The sequence below is a fragment of the Camarhynchus parvulus genome, chromosome 1A (genome assembly GCF_901933205.1).
Source record: "Camarhynchus parvulus chromosome 1A, STF_HiC, whole genome shotgun sequence".
Classification (NCBI taxonomy): Eukaryota; Metazoa; Chordata; class Aves; order Passeriformes; family Thraupidae; genus Camarhynchus; species Camarhynchus parvulus.
The window spans coordinates 62,872,078-62,885,202 of NC_044586.1; the positions used below are offsets into that span (position 1 = coordinate 62,872,078).

Consider the following 13,125-nt stretch of genomic DNA (forward strand, 5'->3'; position numbering starts at 1 on the left):
ATGAGGTACTGAGATATTCTGGATACCTGGCCTAAGGGCCATTTTAAACACCTCATTCTGCTAAGAGGAATCAGAGCAGCAGTGCTTTGCTTTTAGTCACCCCCAGTGCGCCTCGTTATTTATGCAGCTGTGGGGCTGAAAAATGACTTAAAGTCCTGTGTTTTGCTGCAGTAGACAGAAGCCAACAGGGCTGCACTGCTCTACAGGAGCTGAGGAGCTGCATTGCTTTGTTGCATGTTTTTATGTGAACCTGTGAGTCACAGTTCCTGTACCAAAATATTTCCAAGTACATCTCCTTTCAAAGACAAAATTTTAGGAGCTGCTGTCATGTGTCACACATAAACAATGTGAAGCATAACATCAAACACTTGGAAAGTGTGCAAGTACACCGAAAGGAAGGAGGGTGATTTACTGAGCTTTAGTTGAATATAACTGCATGAGTTTTACACCTAGAGGACTTGGATTGCTGTAACTGTTACCTGTGAATAAAGCTTCCCTCTGGCAAGTGATAATTAATTCTTAGATTTTAGAAGTTTCTGAATTTCAGAGACCCCTGAGCACATTTGTATGAAGATTAGACATTGTTTCTTTTCTCCTTTTCTCTTTGAAGTCTTTTCTTCAAAGATTGCAGCTTGCTGTTCAGACTGCATAAATCCTCTCTTGACAGAGCCGGCTTTTCTCTGCACTCGCAGAGCTTTGAGTCTGACTCTGCTCTCCCTTACTCTGCTCTGTGCCCCATCAAAGAACAGAGAGATTGTCAGCACCACCTCGCTGCCAGTGGGGAGGAGAATCAAACCCTTTCCAAGTACATCAAGTGAATTGCTCACCCCCTGTGGGGAAAATTTACCACCCAACAGTGTAGTAATTGATATTGATGGTGTGTGTTGTTCACATTTCAATTTTTTAGAAACTTGTTTTCAGGATTGTGAGAAGCCAGGTTACAGTGATCAAAGGTCGAAGCCTTATTTCCCTGTAAAACAACTTCCCTGGGGCTATGCCTGATGTGGGAAGAAATTTGTGGTTTTGGAAAGAGATTTATACAAGGCATGTGCTTAAACTAAAAAAAAGACCGAAGATACTAAATTATAGGAGTGAGATTTTCTTTTTATTTACACACCTATGAATTGTGAGCAACTGCTCAGATGCTGAAGAAATGAGCTCATCCACATTTTTAGTTGGAGTAGTGAGTGCTGGGTCCATAGAAATTCAGCTGAATTCTTAATGTTCACACCTTAGATGAACTTCTTACTTCTCTCTTCTCAAGCTGTGCTCCTCTGACCTTGTCATGAAACAATATTTTGCTACTTTTTTCTAATTAAAAAAAAAGGAGAAGTGTTTGCTTTTCTTTTGTATCTTGTTGAACTAATTTTGGGAAGGGAAAATGGAAGAAAATAAAAATAATAGGGAAGGAAAAGGCAAATATTCGTATAATCCAGGAATTCCTTTTTTTTTTTTTACAGTTTGGGATAAATAACCCCCATTAGTGAGAAATTAGGAAACCAGTGCTCTACCTTTATAATCCACAGAAAGCTCTAGCTGTGTGCAGAGCTGAATTTCAGGGTCTTGGTGTTAAGTAGTACAAATCTTCAAATATTCCTACTGCTGCCTCTGCTCTCAGCTGCCCTCCCTCAGTGACCACTGCTGACAACCTGTGTGTGAGTTAGTGGGTGACTTCCTTGCTGCTGAGGTGAATAAAAGTTTTACCATCCAGTCCAATTCTTGTACATTAAGTTTCTACTCAATGTGATCATGTTGATGACCCAAGACAAGCAACAGGATAAGAGGAAACAATGTTCTACAGTCTGGCCAAAATTGACACCTTTCCACATGGTAACATCATGGTTTTAGCCAAATCACTGCAAGTCATGGCAGAAGCCTTCACACTGAAAATACATGGCTGTATGTTCAGTGATGCAAATTATATTTAATTTTCACACTGCCTTGCTCCTTAGCAAGTACCTTTAGAGTACCCCAAACTCCCATAGGCATTGGAAAGCACCAGAGCAGTGAAGTGTCTTGCCCAAGACATCAGGGCAATGATGAAGAGCAGAGAGTAGAGTACTCTCTGGAGTAGAGCCTGGAGCACACATACATCCCATCTTCAAACCACTCTGTATGTTACACTGCTTCCCAGTTTAGTGTCCCAACTGCCTTCTTAAGCATTCTTGACTTTTATCTCACATAATTTCACAGAAATTTCCTTTTGTAGCCTGACAAAGGAGATATTTCCAACTCTTGTTATGAGTCTTTTATTTTTTTCCCCCAAAATATTCAATGCACAGACCTGAAATTTTGGGTCACTTGTTGGAACTGGCCCTCTGAGCCCTGTATGCCTCCTTCACCCACCTTGAATATTCCCAGCACAGCCCTGTGGTGGCCCAACGTGCCGGATACACAAGTGCAACTGCACCAGCAGAGCTCTCTCCAGGGGCCCCAGGCCAGATGACAAGGAGCCAGGGAAGGAGGGTCAGAGCTGAATGTCTTTGCCCAAGGGAAAGCAGACCAAAGAATACAAAATGTCGGCAGAGGGCATGCTGCCCTTGATTGAGCCCCTGCTGGCTGGAAACCCAGAATTAACAACAGCAACAACAACAAGAAAATTAGTAAGGCTTGCCAGCTGGGGAGAGACATCTGGCTAGTGATCAGAGGGGCATGTGAGTCAATTAATCCATCTCCGAGCTGGATTAGCACATTGAAACATGCTTCCCTTCACTGCTGCAGAGGGACCTGTTGAATGAGCTGTAAAGATGAATGGAACTAAAGAAATTTCATTTAGATGAAGAAAAATGGCTCTGAAGTAGTGAGTGGGTGGTTTTTACATGCCTTATGTGCTGCAAGAATTAAGCACAACTCAGAGAATTTAGGGCATGAAACAGCCATTTGGATACAAAAGCTCTTGCATTTCAGATCTCATTGGTTTAAAATTTGTATCTAGATATCTGCCAATTTATTTCTCATGTTTATAGCATATCCAGGAAAAAAGATACTACTACTCAGGAAAAATAACTCTTTCAGTCCATTCTTTCACAACTGTGGTAAATCAAGTTACTGTCACCACAGAAGTTATTCCTGGATTCTTTTGCTATTAAATGGAATGACAGGACTGTTGCTCAACAGTATCTTGCTGCATTTAGATCTGGAGAGATTGAGACTCAGTCTCCACCTTCTCTGTCATTGCAGATCAATGGGACATGGTCTTCTTAAATACTTTTCAGATTGTCAGAGATAGGACCTGAAGGGATGAGTTTGGTCACTGAGTTCAGTTCTTGCTGTCATGAACCATCAGGTCATATTATCCCTTCTTTGGAATTCTTCAGCTCCCTCTTAAATTTTGCTTTTTTGACTGTTATTCCTGCAGTCAGAAAGCTTTTCCAAACTTCATTCCTCTGCTGTTTAGAAACTTCTTTATAATTTCCATTGTCTGTTTATTCAGGACCAGGTTACAGTCATTTGTTCGAATTCCAGAGATGTTTTTTACTCTCCTCCCTTCCGAGTACTCAGACCCCTGAGGTGTCCATGGATAGCTGTCAAAAACTTCAGTTTTCCTTTCACTAAGCTAAACACGTGAAGCTACATTTTTTCTCCCCTAAAACAGCCTCATCAGTCCCCTGTGTTTTGCAGTAGTCCTTCTCTATACCTACACCTACACCTACTTCAATTATGGTTTTCACAATACATGGATTATAGACAAGTTTCAAATGATATCCTGTGCAATGGCAGCAACACCGCCTTGCACCTACAGAAAATACCCATTCTGTCTGTACTCTGGAAGTTGTATTCACTGACTAGGAAGCTTTCAACTTCTGGAAAGTATGAGGAATTTCAGTTAGCACCTGGAAGTTTATACTTGAGACCTGGTAGGAAGAGGCACATGAGTTTTCTCAACAGGGGGATGGTGCCCAGGGACAATCTTGATGCAGCTATTAGCAAAGCAAATTGAGTGCTAGGAGGCATCAGGGAAGATTTCTCCAGCAGAAGTGGTGAGAACTTTTTGTATTACTAATGAGCTAAACAGTGCCAGTGAAAAGACATTGACAATATAATCCTGATTGCCCATACTGAGAAATTGCTTGAATGATCCCTGGAGATCTTTTGGGATGTGGCATTGTTCTGAATAATTCATTGATGTGTGTGGGGACTTAGCACATAGTGGGGACCATTCACCAGATACATTTCCAGCATGGGCCCCCTTTTTCAGAGGCTGGCAGAGGCAGCTGGATGAGTGCCCACTACTGTGGCCCAATGATCTCCTTGCCTCAGGATGGTCCCACAGAGGTTTGATTTATGAGACCAGAGATAGCTATGCACATGAGGGTGCAGCTTCTCATGTCAAGGACTGTGCACAGTTCTGTTCATCTGTACTGGCGGCAGAGGAGCTCAAAGATTGCAGCTACAGCTCCTAAACAGTGACAGACACCAGAATATTATCATATCATTTAATGGCTAAAACAGTCTCCAGCCACAGAAGTTTGACCAATTTAACTCTCCCAACACAGCTCCTGGGAAGAGGCTGGAGACCATCTTAGCCTCAGCAGTATTCACATCAGATCTGTGGGATGGGACCTTCCAGTTCTGGAGCTCCAGAGATTTTCTCTGTAATGGCACAGCACAGCTGTGTCAGATGATATCCAGATCAGAGTGGTCCATGACCCATCCTATTTGCTAAGATCATTTCAGCCAAACTGGCTCAGATATACTGAAGAACTACCTTGGTGATCAAAAGAATCCAGAATTAACTCTATGAGAGCAGGAAAAAACGATTTTGAATGCTTTTGAAAAATCTCCTTTATACTCAAAGAGAGCTTTATGTACAGAAACTGTCCACAGCCCCTGGGAATTTGGTTCTCAATTCCTTTAACTGGAGCATGTCAAATAATTTCAGCTGTCACATGTCATGTCTGAGAGACCATGAGCTTTGACACAATATGTGTCAAATATACCTTCAAAGAATGTAGCATTTCTCTGGGAGGTAATGACAATTGCTGAGCATGATTTCCTTCTGAATAAATATGAAAACTCCACAGACATCAGTCAAAAAAATTAACTCTCCTTGAAGCCATTTCATAAGAAATGCCTCCTTTCCTCTGTCTCTGCTACCTCTCTCCTCTCTTATGGAAAATGCCAAAGTGGATAAGTTCAGGACTTACCTCTCTGAAAAGGAAGGGGCCTAGAGTAATGAAAGCTAAAATCCACAAATATCTGTACATAACTAGAGCTTTATGGAGCCTATTGCTGCTGTGTCACTCAGTGTCCATTGCTTGCTATTGACTGTTCTCCAGGTGACAGTCCCAGAGAAAAAGAGGGAAGGACTCCCTCTTGGCAAGTGTATGAAGCCTATTGCAGGGAGCATGTCACCCCTTTAGGACCCCTGCTTACACTTACATATTGCTTACAGTATTTGTCAGACATTCAGTTATCTCTTCAGAGGAACCAGGAAGGAGAAGAGAAGCACTTCTCCCATTTTCTCTTTAAGTACAATGAAAAGACTCAGACCCGGTTCCCAGTTCAGGACCTGTTCAGATCAGAGATCCAACAAAGCAAATCCCTCTTTGTTAGGGGACCACCAACAGTTCATTCAAAAGGAAATTTAATTTAAAAAGTGGTCATAAATAGATATGTGTACTTGAAAATAAGAATTTCAACATGAAATGCAGTTAGATATGAATAGCAGACAATCTAAATTTGTGGACTTTATAAATACATCCAAACTTACTCTCAAAGCCCATGAATGTGGTGAAAGGACTCCAACATTTTTTACATCACCAGTGGGGAGTATGGGACTTACAGGGACAAAGAAATGTCCCTACAGTCACACTTGACAGAGACCTATGAATTCCATTGAGATTTCATGATCAGCAGATGATAAGTTAATCATGATGAGAGAAAAGAGTCAATTAGGACAGCTCTAGGAGCATGAAATAGATGTAAATATCCCATTATAGCCATTAAGCAATATTCCTTCAATATGGCACAGCAAGAGGCACAGGGAAAAAACCAAGGAAAGACAAGCCTGGCCAAGCTGGTTGTCACCTATGCCAAGTGCAATTGTGGAACTGTTTGCTGCCAGCAAACACAAACCACCAGCAGTGGCTATCTCAGAAGTGAGAAGTCCCTTACTCAAGAAGGAAAAACAAATGGGTGTTTCAAATTTACCTGCAAACTGTCCTGATTTTACTTGTCTCTAAAATAACCTGTGTATTCTAAAAAACAAAAAGTGCTCTTGAGGAGAGATTTTTAGCCTGTTTGATAGGATATTCAGCAGAAACTCTGGGAATAATAAAGGAGTGTTTAAAGCAGATTGCCTGCCTCATTCAGCTGTGTTATGGAGCTGATCCAAAGACACCCAGGAACTTTAAAAGGTGCTGGAGCTGGCCCATCAGTTTCTAGTACTAATAGGAACCGAGCTGTTAGTGTTTTTGCATGACATCCTGTAAGGAAAATCACTGGCATTTGGCTTACTCAGGAGATTTCACCATCTGTTATTGTAGAGACCCAATAATGATACAAAACACAAATAAGCAGAAAAACCCTTAACACTCTGTCAAAGTTAGTGAGGTCTTAAAATATTCCTGCACAGGTAGAGAATTTGCTGGAGGAGAATCAACAGAGCACCCGGCTCAATTACATCGAGTTTCCTGTGCAAGACCTGTCAAGCAACTCCCATCATCACGTCTGTAAGTGAGTGTGAGTAATGGGTTTTATTTAAATTCATGTGGTGTTTGCTACCTACACCCAGACAGATAATGGACAGATAGCAGAACAATGATCATTAAGAGGCTATCACTTAATTCTTGTTTTGTTCTGCAGCTTGCCTGCCTTCATCTGTCTTCCCTTCTGAAGAAGTGAACACGTTCCTTCTGTCTCAGATGGAAATGCAATGGCCTATTATGCATTCATCACAAGTTTTCCATTTTCCATCCAAAATCATGACAGTGATACAAATATGAAAGCCCACAGAATTTGTTTACAAAAGCATTCAGCTCCACGCATATATGTTTAGCTTTCTGCAATTGAATTTCTTATCCCCCAAAACACACAATCAACTTCCTTCTAAGTGGCAAATATAACATTTAAGGAGTTTATTTGTCTTACTGGAAACAATAGGTATTAAGTGTGGTGGTAAGGACTGAGCATCCTACAAAATATTGAAGAAATCTGTTGGTTCACTGCAGTTCTATTGATTTAAGAAACACAAAGGGAATATGCTGAACAAGATGAAATGGGAAATTAAGTAGCATCATGTGAATGTAGTAGTAAAGCATCCTACGTACTCTCATCACTGTCAGCTTCCTGCAGGACAAAAATGTGTGTTCAGCCTTGAAAACTATGTCCTTCCAATGCAAGTATTGGTAAGCATTCATTGCCTTAGCTATCTGAATTCCTTTGGGTTTAAGGAAGCTGTCAAAGCCTTACAAGTTGTGAATGCTGTTGTGCAGGTAAAATTAATGACTCCTGTTCTGCTTCCCATATTTAAAGCTTTAAATGAGTCTTATTGCTGTGGAAAACATGAGGAGGAGCAGAGGGGCTGTCAGGATGGAATTGTAAATCTTTTGGCATTTAAAATCTCAGACCTGATTGACCTCATGACAGTGCTTCAGACCAGTATTTATCTTGGTGTTGTAAAGCAAGCAAATTACCTTTACCCAGGCATGAATCCCACTTTGCAGTCTGCTGTAGCTAACTGGGGTATGAGGCTCAAGTGAAATGCTCCAGTCAAGCAAGTAAACATTGAAAAACAAACAAAAACACTTGCATTTGAGGAAGTATTAAATGTATTCATCATCTGCCCTTTGAGTCTGTGTAAGTGCTGGAGTAAGGAGACAGTAATATGAATAGTTGTAACTCAGTTATTAAATAAAATGGAAATACATGAATAATTAATACAAATAATAACTGGTGCTTGCCCAGCTGGTGTATGCTGAGGTTTTAGCTGGTGCTTGGCAAGGTTTTAAGGGTTGCTTGGGGAGGGGGCTTCCTTGTAGCCCAGATCCCCAACACACTGTGAGCTGCGACATGAGCTCGGGGCTGGCTATTTTCAGTGCAGTGAGGAGCTCCCAGCAGCACTCTGCTCATGGCTGTGGGATGAAGCCTGGCCTCAGAGAGCAGATTCAGCCTGCCAAGCACTCTGCCTACGGTGTCTGTCTAAGCAGCAGCTCTGGCCCGGGGGAACAGAGACTCAATAGGTGCTATTGACACCCTCATATTTCAGCTGGCTTCCCTGCCCTTCCCCACAGCCATTAGAAAGGCTCTCCAGAAAGCACTTTGGAGCAGCAGCCAAACTCACATTCTCTGAAAATCCCATGGGATTTTCCTAAAGAACACCCATGTGCCCAGAAAGTAGAGGGAGCCCCGGAAAAACAGCAAGCTTATGGTTTTCTCTCAATGTGCTTGCAGCAGAGATGACCCCACATGCCCTATTGGATTGTTCTTCTGCCAGCCCTTTCAGAAGGGAGCAGGTGATAAAATTCTGCAGAGGGTACCTCCAGTTTTACCAGCATTTCCTTAGTTCCTGCTTTGCCTATCAGCATCCTCTCCCACAACCCAAAAGCAACCTTTCCTTGCAAGCTATGTCACAGCACTGAAGTTAGGTCTGAGGCATGGTGCCAGCTGAATGGACCTGTCTAAAGCCTGGAGATCATGGGATTCATCCAATGGGGCCAAGTTTCTGCTGCCATCGGAGGCACACCTAATTTACCTCCATGCAAAGAGGAACAGAGTGTACTCACTGACCTGGCTGCTGTGCACTGCAGGAGCATGTAGAGCGTTCCAAGCACTAATCCTTAGGACACAACTGCAAGGTCACAAAGTAATATTATCTTCTATTTTCTATAGGTACAGAGAGGTGAGCCAAAGACAGAGATGAGACTGGAACCAAATTTCAGTGATCTGGTTTACCTGCTAGACTGAAGCCTTTCCAACAGTTGGAAGGGGATTTTTTATATTATATTGTGAACCTAAAGCCACCAGAAAAATATAATCTCTTGTGCTTTCATGAATGTAGGAAATATGTGATGTACATGAGTTTTTCTGAGATTTGGGGAAGTCAGTAATTAAGTTAGATGATTGTCATACAGTCAAAAAGTGCTGAAGGACATCTTCATAGAAAATTCCAGGGTTTGCTCCTTCTCATCAACAACACAATGAGTATTCAAGGCACTTTAAATTGTTCTGACCTATTATCACAGAGCTCTTTTCTCTTGGTTCTGCTGCTGGCTATGCATTTCCCCACAGAAATTAATTATTTTTATGAACAAATAGCTTTGCAAAGGACTAGCACTGTGGCCACAGCTGTCTAGTTTAAGTGAGGCAGCATAGGTAAAGAGAAAGGGATATTCAATGAACGTTTTTGAGGGGAAACAAATTAGCTTTGGATGATGAAGACTTGAAAAAGTGTTTTGGTAACCTATATGGTGTTTACTTTTAGCAGCTATATCAGTCTTTTAACAGGAACCATTTCTTCTTATGTGTGGACTGGGCTGCAATGAAGGTAATACCCCATTGCCTGCAGCTTCTTGTTCTCATCATTGTTCTCAGGCATTCATGATCTCTGAGGGTTTTATGCTGACACTGGGAAAAAAGTGATCTTTGCTTCTTCTGCCATTGATTCAGGCCATACTTTGTTTTCTCCAAAGTTTCTCATTGCTAAAATACAGGGATGGCATTATACCCTGTAATAAAGGGAGTTGTAATTGTGGAAAAATACAAAATCCTGTTTATTGGTTCAGCTGCTGAAAAGGAGAGAGCTGTTCATAATTTCATGCAGAAAAAAAAATAAATTCTCAGTGTAAGGGTTAGGTGTTCAAAACAGGAGGAAATTAGTTGTGTTGTAGGTTTAGCTCCCTGCTGCCTTGCTGATCCCTCTGGGACGCTCTCAGTCCCTGAGTGAAGATCATGCCATTGCTTTAGACTCACAGTCTGCACTGAAGCACAGCTAATGCTCTCCTGTAATTGTTTCCTGAATGCTGAAAACAGCAACAAAGCCCACATGCATGCATGCACATATATGCTCACTGCTATGCTTAGCCTGATGGAAATTTTGTAAATTGCTAACCCTGTCTGGAACTGTATCACTTCCAACCAAACCTCAGCACATCGGTTTGGGCAGCAGAGCTGAGTGTCAAAAATGGGTTCTGTGGAACAGCAGGCTTAACAGCTGAAACCATCAAAGCTCTGAGCCTCCATGCTGGCCAGATGATGAGTTTTTAATTTCTTCCCTGTGGGTCCTGAGATGCAATAGATAAAATAGGAAAAAATTCACACATCAGTTTTGTTGGCCTTTAAATGTAAATGGAGAAAATCTGCAACTTCTATCAGAAAAGAAACTAATCAATTGATATATTTCTGTGGACCTACAATAGTTATGTATCTCTCACATGCAGATATCTATCAAAACGCTCTGAATTTCTTAGTACACCTACTCAAATTCCATAAACTTTGTACTAGATGCATAAAATCAGAGAGGAAAGGAGGGAGGAATTTAATTTTACACTTGAAAAATTATGGATCTTTCATTTCTATGCCTCCCCACATTACACTCATATTTAATTTAAGATCTTAAGTGGCTCTAAATAAGCTTCTAAGATTCAGTTTAAGCACAAAACATCCATTCAGGATGAATGGATAATTCTGAATATCTGGAACAAGAGAACAAAAAGGGTTTTAACATTAACAATGGGACAGATCCATCAACAAGATAACTATGATTGACACAAATGGAGCCTCTTTCACTGGTACTTGATTTGGCCATTGCATTAGACAGTGTTTTACTCCTTGTGATTAGAGTCCTAGCTCAAAAGAGTCTGTTCATACAAGAGAACTTGTAGTTCAAGTCTATAATACCCTTGACTCACTGAACCAGTGGACCAGACAAAAGTCTCATGTTGATAACTGACACAACTTCTTGAATTTATCTTGAAAAATGTACAAGTTTTCCCTGACTGTGGTGCCTCAAGGATTTCCCATCATGTGGTTGTCTCAAGCCCTAGGTGAGTGGAAATGTAGAATGTTTTCTGCTTGAGGCTCAGTGCACCAATAACTTGGGAGAAAAAAGCTGCCGGCATGAAGAGGGGGAAGGCTTGGAAGAGGAACACAAAGAGGTCACAACTGGAAAAAAAGGAGTGGGATACACCTGGGAGCTGCTGAGGGGCTCAGCTGAGCAGTAATCAATGAAAGCAACAGCTCACAGACTGAAGAAATGGAGCTTTCAGCATTTAAAATGCTATTGTAGCAAACAAACCGCCTGCATGCCAACACCCTGACAGCAGAGTGCCAAGTTAACTCACCAAGTTCATGCTGGACTAACTGGGGCATGCTGTGAAGATAATAAGAGCATTTATCTGTCATGAATGCAAGCTTATGGATTGATAGATCATTTGATCTGTATGACTGTATTATGGATTTGCCATTAGCTTTTATCTTTAGCCATGCTGACAGAATCAAAAAACATATTTATTACACTTGGTGGGTTTTAATCGACTTTGCATTTTCCTGTGAGTAGAGTTGGAACACAGATAATCTGCAAAATACACTGACAATCTTCCAGTTTATTCTGGTTTATTCATATTTTTTCCAAAAAACAGCTGAAGAGCATATCACAGACGCATTCTCCTGTAAAAGCTTTACATAAGATTTGAAGGAGAATAAACTAGCATTAGCCACAGAAGGGAGAAAGATGCAGTGCAGAAAAAGCTTATCCTCTGGGCTTGATGAAGAAAACAGCTCAAAGCCAGCAAATCAATGATCTCAGAATGAAACTGAAACACTGCCCACAGAAAAAATGGATTTGCAAAATGTGAGTTCTCCCTATTTCATATGGTACTGCTCCTTTTCACAGAGGAGAGCTTTTAGTGCTAAGGCACAAGGTCTGATACTACCAAGGCTTGATAACATCCAAATAATGTGACAGAGGGACCAAACCTCTGCTGCACTGAAAATCTGAGAATGGAGTCCCTCTTATGGAGATACCTTTGTTGTTGATGTCTCATATGACCCCAGTGACTATATGTGGATTTCATCAATACAGTCAATAGAGTGCAGGGTGTGAATCAGCCTAAAATAGAAAGGACCTGGGGCTTCTGGGGCACAGCAAGCTGTCCATGAGCTACAATGTGCCCCAGGAGTCAAGAAGGACAACAATATCCTGGGATGCACTAGGAAAAGCATTGCCAGCAGGTCAAAGGAGGTGATCCTGCCCCTCTACTCACCCCGAGTGAGGCCACATCTGGACACTGTGCCCAGTTTTGGGCTGCTCAGTACGAGTGAGAGGGTCCAGCAGAGGCCACAGAGATGTTTAAGGGATTGAAGATCTCTCTTACAAGGACAGGCTGAGGGAGTTGAGCCTGTTCTGCCTTGCAGCAGGACAAGAGGCAAAGCACAGAAACTGATGCCCAGAAGTTCCACCTGAACACGAGGAAGAATTTCTGTCCTGGGCAGTGACCGAGCACTGGAAGAGATTTCCCAGAGAGGCCGTGGAGTTTCCACTGGAGATAGTCAAAAACCATCTGGACACAATCCTGTACTCTGGGATGTCCCTGCTTGAGCAGGGAGTTTGGGCCAGGTGACCCACTGGTCCCTTCTAGCCTGACTGATTCTGCGACTCTGTGAAATTAATTGCATGCCAACAACTTTTGGCCATGTTGACCTCACTGACTAAAGGAGAATCTAAAGAGTCCACTCCACCCAGGAAATTCCTTTGTCCAGTTCTACAGACCCTGTTGACTGTCCATGGAGAAAAATAGATATAGTAGGGAAATATATATAGGAAAAATAGATATAGTAATTTATTTCATCCTATTGCAGTGTCTACAATATATTTGATGAATCACGTTCTATAATTAACAAATTCCAAGAATAAAGCTGCGCTTACATAACAATAGGGGAGGTGAAAAAGTTAAAGCCTGGGACCCTGCAAGGATAGAGGAGTTCAAGCAGCATGCCCTGGTCTTTTGAAGGCCGTTTTCCTAAGGAAATAGGGCTTATGCAATTGCATTAACTGTCAATTCCAATAAAGTTTGAATGCTAGCCAGTGTCAACAGAATCACACAAAATACAGACTTTGAAGATATTAATTTGTTACAGGTTTCCTTTTTGGGGAAAGGAAGGTGGCTGAATAAAGCAATGAAAAAC

General features: G+C 41.6%; 1 protein-coding gene across 2 annotated transcripts in view; it reads left to right on the plus strand.

The window, feature by feature from the left end:
• The window catches only part of GRM3 (glutamate metabotropic receptor 3), a 105,080-nt gene that overhangs the window by 32,289 nt on the left and 59,666 nt on the right, over positions 1–13,125 (plus strand). Inside the window, exon 1 of one of the 2 annotated variants that reach the window (XM_030960671.1) lies at positions 7,222–7,349. The exons of the other annotated variant lie outside the window; for it this stretch is intronic. The gene's annotated coding sequence lies outside the window, so the exon portion shown is untranslated. Of the gene's footprint in view, positions 1–7,221; positions 7,350–13,125 lie in introns of those variants that run through there. 2 annotated transcript variants of the gene reach the window in all.